This window comes from Phyllobates terribilis, unplaced genomic scaffold (assembly GCF_046119375.1).
Source record: "Phyllobates terribilis strain yellow unplaced genomic scaffold, ASM4611937v1 Scaffold_4__5_contigs__length_816908805, whole genome shotgun sequence".
Classification (NCBI taxonomy): domain Eukaryota; kingdom Metazoa; phylum Chordata; class Amphibia; order Anura; family Dendrobatidae; genus Phyllobates; species Phyllobates terribilis.
The window spans coordinates 35,846,930-35,856,104 of record NW_027362764.1 but is presented as its reverse complement, the minus strand read 5'-3'; positions in this window follow the sequence as shown (position 1 = coordinate 35,856,104).

The window sequence follows — 9,175 nt, the reverse complement described above, 5'->3', positions numbered from 1 at the left end:
CCAATCACTGATCTTGCAGGAAAAGGTAAACACTACTGTGCTGATTGTTCCCGGACGCTGCCCGCGACCAATCACCGATTTGGGCGCCACATTTAAATATCGGCCGCGACCAATCACCGATCTTGGCTCCACATTTAAACACCGCTGTGCTGATTGGTCGCCGACGCCGGGCGCGACCAATCACCGATTTTGGCGCCACATTTAAATAGCGTCCGCGACCAATCAGCACAGCGGTGTTTAAATGTGGAGCCAAGATCGGTGATTGGTCGCGGCCGATATTTAAATTTGGCGCCCAAATCGGTGATTGGTCGCGGGCAGCGTCCGCGACCAATCAGCACAGTAGTGTTTAACTTTTGCGGCAAGATCAGTGATTGGTCGCGGGCCAAGACCGCGACCAATCACCGATTTGTGCAGCACATTTAAATAGCGGCCTCGACCAATTGGATGTCAGACCGCTCCCCGGTCCTGCCTTCACACCCTAGGCGCATGGATATCAGCGGCGCTGCCTGTGCGGATACTTCCGCTGCGAGAACCCGGGACATGAGCGGGCGCTCACAGCAGAAGTATCCCGACCCGCAGCGCCGCTCCCCGGTCCTCCCTCGACACCCTAGCTGCTGATGTCCCCACAGTATCCGCATGATGTTACAAAGTTCCGGACATTTGTGTTAAAAATCGCTGATTGGTCGCTGGCGCTGCAAGCGACCAATCACCGATCTGGGCGCCACATTGAAATATCGTCCGCGACCAATCACCGATCTTGGCGCCACATTTAAACACCACTGTGCTGATTGGTCGCGGACGCTATTTAAATGTTGCGCCCAAATCGGTGATTGGTCGCGGTCTTGGCCCGCGACCAATCACTGATCTGGCCGCAAAAGTTAAACACTACTGTGCTGATTGGTCGCGGACGCTGCCCGCGACCAATCACCGATTTGGGCGCCAAATTTAAATATCGGCCGCGACCAATCACCGATCTTGGCTCCACATTTAAACACCGCTGTACTGATTGGTCGCGGACGCTATTTAAATGTGGCGCCAAAATCGGTGATTGGTCGCGGGCGATATTTAAATTCGGCGCCCAAATCGGTGATTGGTCGCGGGCGATATTTAAATTCGGCGCCCAAATCGGTGATTGGTCGCGGGCAGCGCCAGCGACCAATCAGCGATTTTTAACACAAATGTCCGGACCTTTGTAACACCATGCGGATACTGTGAGGACATCAGCGGCTAGCGTGTCAAGGGAGGACCGGGGAGCGGCGCTGCGGGTCGGGATGCTTCTGCTGCGAGCAGTCGCTCATGTCCCTGCTTCTCGCAGCGGAAGTATCCGCACAGGCAGCGGCGCTCCCCGGTCCTCACCAATACGATTCCGCTCCCCGGTCCTCACCAATACGATTCGCTGATTGGTCGCGCTCTCCACCCGCGACCAATCAGTGATCTTGGTGCTAAAGTTAAACACCACTCTGCTGATTGGTCATGGGCGCTGCCCGCGACCAATCACCGATTTGGGTGCCACATTTAAATAGCAGCCGCGACCAATCACCGATCTTGCCGCCACATTTAAACACTGCTGTGCTGATTGGTCGCGGACGCCAGCTGCGACCAATCAGCGAGCTTGGCGCCAAATTTAAACAACGCTCTGCTGATTGGTCGCGGACGCCAGACGTGACCAATCAGCGAGATTGGCGCCAAATTTAAACAGAGCTCTGCTGATTGGTCGCGGTTGCCAGCCGCGACCAATCAGCGAGATTGGCGCCAAATTTAAACAACGCTCTGCTGATTGGTCGCGGATGACAGCCGACCGTGACCAATCAGCGAGATTAGCGCAAAATTTAAACAACGCTCTATTGATTGGTCGCGGCCGCCAGCCGCGACCAATCAGCGAGATTGGCGCCAAATTTAAACAACGCTCTGCTGATTGGTCGCGGTGGCCGGCCCCGACCAATCAGCGATTTTGGTGGCAAATTGAAACACTGCTCTGCTGATTGGTCGCTACTGCCAGCCGCGACCAATCAGCGAGATTGGCGGCAAATTTAAACAGCGCTCTGCTGATTGGTCACGGTTGCCAGCCGCGACCAATCAGCGAGATTGGCGCAAAATTTAAACAACGCTCTGCTGATTGGTCGCTACTGCCAGCCGCGACCAATCAGCGAGATTGGCGCCAAATTTAAACAACACTCTGCTGATTGGTCGCGGATGACAGCCGACCGTGACCAATCAGCGAGATTAGCGCAAAATTTAAACAACGCTCTATTGATTGGTCGCGGCCACCAGCCGCGACCAGTCAGCGAGATTGGCGCCAAATTTAAACAACGCTCTGCTGATTGGTTGCGGCCGCCAGCCGACCGCGACCAAGCAGCGAGATTGGCACCTAATTTAAACAGCGCTATGATCTCCCGGCGGCAAGTGTGAACGGAGGACCAAGGAGCGGCGCCGCCGGTCGGGATGCTTCTGCTGCGAGCAGCCGCTCATCTCCCAGCTGCTCGCAGCGGAAGTACCCGCATAGGCAGCGCCGCTCCCCGGTCCTCACTAATACGACGCTGATTGGTTGCGGCCGCCGGCCCCGACCAATCATCGATATGGGCGGCAAATTTAAACCCCGCTCTGCTGATTGGTCGCGGTGGCCGGCCCCGACCAATCAGCGATTTTGGTAGCAAATTGAAACACCGCTCTGCTGATTGGTCGCTACTGCCAGCCGCGACCAATCAGCGAGATTGGCGGCAAATTTAAACAGCGCTCTGCTGATTGGTCACGGTTGCCAGTCGCGACCAATCAGCGAGATTGGCGCAAAATTTAAACAACGCTCTGCTGATTGGTCGCTACTGCCAGCCGCGACCAATCAGCGAGATTGGCGCCAAATTTAAACAACACTCTGCTGATTGGTCGCGGACGGCAGACGCGACCAATCAGCGAGATTGGCGCCAAATTTAAACAATGCTCTAATTGGTCGCGGTCGCCGGCCTCGAACAATCAGCAGTATTGGCGCAAAATTTAAACCCCGCTCTGCTGATTGGTCGCGGTGGCCGGCCGCGACCAATCAGCAATTTTGGTGCGAAATTTAAACAACGCTCTGCTGATTGGTCGCGGTCGCCGGCCGCGACCAATCAGCAGTATTGGCGCCAAATTTAAACACCGCTCTGCTGATTTGTCGCGGTGGCTGGCCGCGACCAATCAGCAATTTTGGGGCGAAATTTAAACAACGCTCTGCTGATTGGTCGCGGACTCCAGCCGTGACCAATCAGCGAGATTGGCGCCAAATTTAAACAGCGCTCTGCTGATTGGTCACGGTTGCCAGCCGCGACCAATCAGCGAGATTGGCGCAAAATTTAAACAACGCTCTGCTGATTGGTCGCGGACGGCAGCCGCGAACAATCAGCGAGATTGGCGCCAAATTTAAACAACGCTCTGCTGATTGGTCGCGGATGACAGCCGACCGCGACCAATCAGCGAGATTAGCGCAAAATTTAAACAACGCTCTATTTATTGGTCGCGGCCGCCAGCCACGACCAATCAGCAAGATTGGCGCCAAATTTAAACAACGCTCTGCTGATTGGTTGCGGCCGCCAGCCGAACGCGACCAATCAGCGAGATTGGCGCCTAATTTAAACAGCGCTATGATCTCCCGACGGCAAGTGTGAACGGAGGACCGAGGAGCGGCGCCGCCGGTCGGGATGCTTTTGCTGCGAGCAGCCACTCATCTCCCAGCTGCTCGCAGCGGAAGTACCCACACAGGCAGCGCCGCTCCCCGGTCCTCACTAATAAGACGCTGATTGGTTGCGGCCGCCGGCCCCGACCAATCAGCGATTTTGACGCAAAATTTAAACAACGCTCTGCTGATTGGTCGCGGACGCCAGCCACGACCAATCAGCGAGATTGGCGCCAAATTTAAACAACGCTCTGCTGATTGGTCGCGGTCGCCGGCCGTGACCAATCAGCAGTATTGGCGCCAAATTTAAACACCGCTCTGCTGATTTGTCGCGGTGGCCGGCCGCGACCAATCAGCAGTATTGGCGCCAAATTTAAACCTCGCTCTGCTGATTAGTCGCAACCACCGGCCGTGACCAATCAGCGATATTGGCGCCAAATTTAAACACCGCTTCGCTGATTGGTCACGGTTGCCGGCCACGACCAATCAGCGATATTGGCGCCATATTTAAACACCGCTCTGCTCATTGGTCGCGGTTACCGGTCACAAATAACCAGCATTATTGGCGACAAATTTAAACACCGCTCTGCTGATTGGTCGCGGCCGTGACCAATCACCATTATTGGCGCCAAATTTAAATACCGCTATGCTGATTGGTCATGACCGCTGGTCGCAAACAATCAGCATTATTGCCGCCAAATTTATACCCCGCTCTGCTGATGGGTCGCGTTCGCTGGCCGCGACCAATCAGCATTATTGGCGCCAAATTTAAACCCCACTCTGCTGATTAGTCGCGACCGCCGGCCGTGACCAATCTGCGATATAGGCGCCAAATTTTAACACCGCTTTGCTGATTGGTCGCGGTTGCCGGCCTCGACCAATCAGCGATTTTGGCGCCAAATGTAAACACCGCTCTGCTGCTTGCGCCCGGTCGGCCGCATACCTATTCTAGAATACCCGATGCGTTAGAATCGGGCCACCATCTAGTGTCTTATATTCTAGGTTCTTCAAAGTAGCCACCTTTTGCTTTGATGACTGCTTTGCACACTCTTTGCTGGTGACTCTTCTGGGGCTGGTGACTCGGATAAACTTATCATCAGAAGCAGAGGTGACTCTTGGTCTTCCTTTCCTGGGGCGGTCCTCATGTGAGCCAGTTTCTTTGTAGCGCTTGATGGTTTTTGCAACTGCACTTGGGGACACCTTCAAAGTTTTCCCAATTTTTCGGACTGACTGACCTTCATTTCTTAAAGTAATGATGGCCACTTGTTTTTCTTTACTTAGCTGCTTTTTTCTTGCCATAATACAAATTCTAACAGTCTACTCAGTAGGACTATCAGCTGTGTATCCACCAGACTTCTGCACAACACAACTGATGGTCCCAACCCCATTTATAAGGCAAGAAATCCCACTTATTACACCTGACAGGGCACACCTGTGAAGTGAAAACCATTTCCGGTGACTACCTCTTGAAGCTCATCAAGAGAATGCCAAGAGTGTGCAAAGCAGTCATCAAAGCAAAAGGTGGCTACTGTGAAGAACCTAGAATATAAGACATATTTTCAGTTGTTTCACACTTTTTTGTTAAGTATATAATTCCACATGTGTTAATTCATAGTTTTGATGCCTTCAGTGTGAATGTACAATTTTCATAGTCATGAAAATACAGAAAAATCTTTAAATGAGAAGGTGTGTCCAAACTTTTGGTCTGTACTGTAAATCTCTGAAATATGTGATTCAGATGGAACCCCCGGTTGGAAGATTTCCTATAATGAGGCAGATGGAGGCACTGTGGATGCTGTCTGGCTTTTGATACGGAGGTGTCCGTCTTTTTAATAAGTGTGCATAAAAGTGCCGTTGGCCACAGTTTTGTGCACTTCTGAAAAGAAGGACGACACTGAACTGAGGCCAGTCGGAGTCCAGTGTAACTCTGCTGCCTCATTATAGCGAATGGATCCCTTAGGGATTTCATCTGAATCACTTCACTCGTAAATTTAGATGGAAACCCTGATATCAGTGCTCAGCATAGAGCGCAGGATAAATGTGATCTAAAATGTTATGTAAAATGTTCCCAATAAAAGCTTCAACTCTATTCACAAAAAAAGCTAGTCCCCACTCAGTTCCGTCATCTGTTAACGAAAATATAGGGGGCTTTCACGTTACTGGGAGCACAAAGGCTCTGGAAAAACAAAATGGCTCCTCATCCTCCAAAAGAAATCCAGCTAATTATGCTCCCCCAAATCTAAATGCCCCCCTCCCTTCTGAGCCCCAGTGTGTGTCTGAACCGCAGTTAGTGTCCACATGTTTGGTATTCCTGTAGCGATGAGACTCAGCCTAATTTAAGGGTGCATGCTCCAGATGCTTAAGCTGGGCACAATGTACTGGTCACTACAATAGCAGATTTGCAATCTTCACTTGGCAGCATCCATTGCTGCTTGTTTCTGGAAAACACCCATAGAGTCATAATTGTCACAACACCTGTACATAAATTAACAAAGGGGTATAATTTCCAAAATGGAGTCGCTTTAGGGGGGGTTCTGCTCTTCTAGCACTTAGGGGCTTTGTATATGGAATCCGCAAACTATTCTAGGAAAATCTGCGCTCCAGGAGGCAAAAAGTGCTCCGTCACTCCAGAGTTTCGCCGTATGGCTAAGCAGTACTGTGCAGCCACATAATAATAATAATCTTTTTATTTATATAGCGCCAACATATTCTGCAGCGCTTTACAATTCAGACAATTTCAGCACTGTCCCCACTGGGGCTCACAATCTAAATTCCCTACCAGTGTGTATTTGCAGTGTGGGAGGAAAGGGGAGAACCTCACGCAAACACAGGGAGAACATACAAACTCCTTGCAGATGTTGTCCTTGGTGGGATTTGAACCCAGGACCCCAGTGCTGCAAGGCTGCAGTGCTAACCACTGAGGCACCGTGCAAGGGGTATTTCCATATTCAGCAGAAATTGTGTAACTAATTTTGGTGCTATTTTACCCATTTGCCCAAGTGAAAATGTAAAATTGGGGGCTAAAACTACATTTTGGTGGTAAAAAATTTAATTATTTTTTCTTCACTGCCCAATGTTATAAAATTCTGTGACCCACCTGTGGGGTCAATATGACCACTGCATCCCTAGATGAATTCACTGAGAGGTGTAGTTTGGAAAATGAGGTCTCTTAGGGGCTCTGCAAATGTGACATGGCACCCTCAAACCAGTCCAGCAAAATCTGAACTCCAATATTGCACTTCCCTTCTGAGCTTTGCACTGTGCCTCAAAAGTAGTTTTTGCCTTTAAATGGGATATCTGTGTACTCAGGAGGAATTGCACAACAAATTTTGGGGTCCATTTTCTCCTGTTACCCTTGTGAAAATGCAAAATTTGGGGCTAAAAAACATTCTTGCAGGAAAAATGTGATTTTTTTTATTTTCACGGCACAATATTATAGACTTCTGTGAAGCACCTGGGGGATCAAAGTGCTCACCACACATCTAGATAAGTTCCCTGAGGGGTCTAGTTTCCAAAATGGTGACACTTGTGGGGAGTTTTCACTTTTTAGGCACATCAGGGGCTCCCAAAACGCGACATGGCGTCCGCTAATTATTTCAGCAAATTTTACATTGAAAAAGTCAAATGGCGCTCCTTTAGTTCCAAGCCCTGCCATGCGCCAAAACAGTAGTTTTTCTCCACATATTGGGTATCTGCGTACTTGCACAACAAATTGCATGGTGCAATTTTTCCTGTTACCTTTGTGAAAATGCAAAATTTGGGGCTAAAAAAAAACATTTTTGTGGAAAACTGTGATTTCTTTATTTTCACGGCTCAACGTTATAAACTTCTGTGAAGCACCTAGGGGTTCAAGGTGCTCACTATACATCTATACAAGTTCCCTGAGGGGTCTAGCTTCAAAAATGTTGTCACTTGTGGGGGTTTCCACTGTTTAGGCACATCAGGAGCTCTCCAAACACAACATGGTGTCCGGTAATTATGCCAGCAAATTTACATTCAAAAAGTCAAATGGCGCTCCTTCCCTTCCGAACCCTGCCATTCACCCAAGCAGTGGTTTTCCCCACATATTGGGTATCGGTGGGCTCAGGAGAAGTTGCACAACAGATTTCGAGGTCAATTTTCTCCTGTTACCCTTGTGAAAGTAAAACAATTGAGTCTAAAGTAAAATTTTTGTGAAAAAAAAAGTAAAATGTTGATTTTTTCCTTCTACATTCCATTAATTCCTGTGAAGCACTTGAAGGGTTAATAAACTTATTGAATGTGGTTTTGAGCACCTTGAGGGGTGCAGTTTTTAGAATGGTGTCACTTTTTGGTATTTTCTGTCACAAAGACCCCTCAAAGTTACTTCAAATGTGATGTGGGCCCTAAAAAAATGGTTTTGTAAATTTTGCTGTAAAAATGAGAAATCGCTGGTCAACTTTTAACCCTTATAACTTCCTAACCCAAAAAAATTTTGGTTCTAAAATTGTGCTGATGTAAAATAGACATGTGGGAAATGTTATTTATTAACTATTTTGTGTGACATATCTCTCTGATTTTAGGGCATTAAGATTAAAAGTTTGAAAATTGCAACATTTTCACAATTTTCGCCAAATTTCCATTTTTTTCACAAATAAACCTAAGTGATGTTGAAGAAATGTTACCACAATCATGAAGAACAATATGTCACGAAAAAACAATCTCAGAATCAGGGGGATCCGCTGAAGCGTTCCAGAGGCATTACCTCATAAAGTGACAGTGGTCAGAATTATAAAAATTGGCCTGGTCAGGTAGGTGATAACAGGCTCGGGGGTGAAGGGGTTAAAAAATAATAAACATTTCAAATCAGCAATTAACAGACATATTTGGTTTCCCTATAATGGTAACGACCCGCACAACACAGCGATCAGATTATTTACAGGAATTGTTAAATGGTGTAAAAAATGGCGTGATTGACATTTCTTCTCTATTAAACCCATAAAATGGAATAAAAATGTAACGCTGAGTCCGTGTTCACACCTAGCGTAAACGCTGCATTTTTTTCTACTGCTTTTTTCCAGCACGTTTTCTGCAGGTGTCCGCACCAGACGGCGCAATAACAATCTTCTCTAATTTTTGCCTGTTTGCTGCGTTTCTTTTATGTGTTTTCCCCCATATTTGATGCGTTATTGGTGCAGATATGAAGCCGTGTTTTTAACACTATTCTAATACTACAGAAAAGCTTTGATTTTGCGCTTAAAAATGCAACGGTGTTTTTTTTTATTTCCCTTGCATTTTTTTCAGGCTCCACATAGAAGCCTATAGAGAACAAAAGCACCAAAACCGCAGAGTTCAGGGGCATCTCCAGACCGCAGAGTTCAGCAGAGTCTCCAGACCGCAGAGCTCAGCAGAGTCTCCAGACCGCAGAGTTCAGCAGTCTCCAGACTGCAGAGGACGGAGATTTCATGGAATCACATCCACTTTGCTTGGACATTTAGACCATGTTCACATGTAGAGTAAATGCTGCGCATTTTCTGCAGATTTTTTTGCACAGAAATTCTGCTGTGTTTAACT